Genomic DNA, 1,435 nt, shown 5'->3' on the forward strand with positions numbered 1-1,435 from the left:
GCTGCGGGGGTACCTCAGGTCGCCACGTGTAGCCCATCCCGCGGGCTCGGCACGGGGCAGCGTGCCAGGCGCTTCGGGGGCCAAACCCTCCGGCCAGGGCAGGCAGAGGGAGGAGAGCTGCCTTGGGGAGGAAGGCGCTGTGGGAGGGCTGTAGAGAAACCTGGGCCACACACCACCACATGCGGCAAACGCTGCACCAGGGAAAGTCCTGGGCAGTGTTTCGGCAGCTCCTTTATGCCATCCCAAAAGCCGGGGGGGGGGAGTATTACTGAGCTGGGCAGGTAGAGAGGGGCTGCAGGAGAGCCCCTGCTGTGCCTGCCCCAGGTTGAGATGCCGCTGCCTGGCAGCTGAGCGGGGCTCAGCACAGCTCTGGGGTGCACAAGAAGCCGGGGTTCAAGCCAGGCTGCAGCCTGGGCCGGATCCTGTGTGATGCTCATCATCCTCCCGGACCACAGGCAGGGCTGAGGGCACTGCGTACCGGCCAGGAGCGAAGGTCTCGTTTCCCATCACTGCTTTATGGCGCTGCAGTTTCCCCTGTGTCACCCCCCCACCCAGGTCCAGGGAGGGGGCCGGGGGGGTCTGCCAGAGCCAGCCCAGCACCGGGAGCTCCCCGCCGCCATCAAGGCCGTGCCGTGCCGGAGCCCATCCACGCGGCAGGTCCTGAGCTGGGCACAGGCCGGGGAGGGCTTGACCTACGCGAGGCTCGGCGGGGTCTGGGGGCTGCGCTGTGCCTGCCCTCGGCACAGGGGACGGGGCCAAGGGGGAATCGGCAGGGGGGCCCCCCTCCTGTTGAGCTTGGAGCGCCAAGCCGCAGGCTGCCGGCCGGGCTCCCGCCGCCGGGGAAGCATTGCACATCAGGACCCAATTAATGGCAGGAATTGTTTTGTGAAATACCAAACCCTCATGGCACGGCCTGATATTGAGAACAGATTTATCTGCGCTGCCGGTTGGTGTTTGCTCTTCCCCGCTCTCCCCTTTCCTCCCACTGCAGAGAGCAGCCTTGGCCAGGCTGGAAAAACCCCAACGCCAAGCTGAAGCAGATGCAGCCTGGGAGCGGGGCCGAGCTCCTCACCTGCTGCCGGGGGCTCTCCCGCCCCAGGTGCCCCCGCCTCCCTCTGCCCACGCCTGCCTCGACCCCCGGCGAGGGGGCAAGCAGCGATGCTGCAGGCAGCACAGCCCTGCGGGAAGCAGCCCCAGGGGACGCAGCCGCCTCCTGCGGCCCCAGAACCTGCTGAACAAAACTGGACCCGCAGCACCGTTTATTCTTTTTTTAATTATAATCCAAATTGTAACACAGCTGTAAAATGCCCCTAACAATACGGAATAGGAAATGTATATGTTCCCATAGCGTCTGCCTCAGGAATCAGAACGCAATCATACAAAAATAGAAAATAGGGTATTTTTATATATATATTATATATATATGATATTTATA

Source organism: Aptenodytes forsteri, unplaced genomic scaffold (assembly GCF_000699145.1).
Source record: "Aptenodytes forsteri isolate BGI_AS27 unplaced genomic scaffold, ASM69914v1 Scaffold147, whole genome shotgun sequence".
NCBI lineage: Eukaryota > Metazoa > Chordata > Aves > Sphenisciformes > Spheniscidae > Aptenodytes > Aptenodytes forsteri.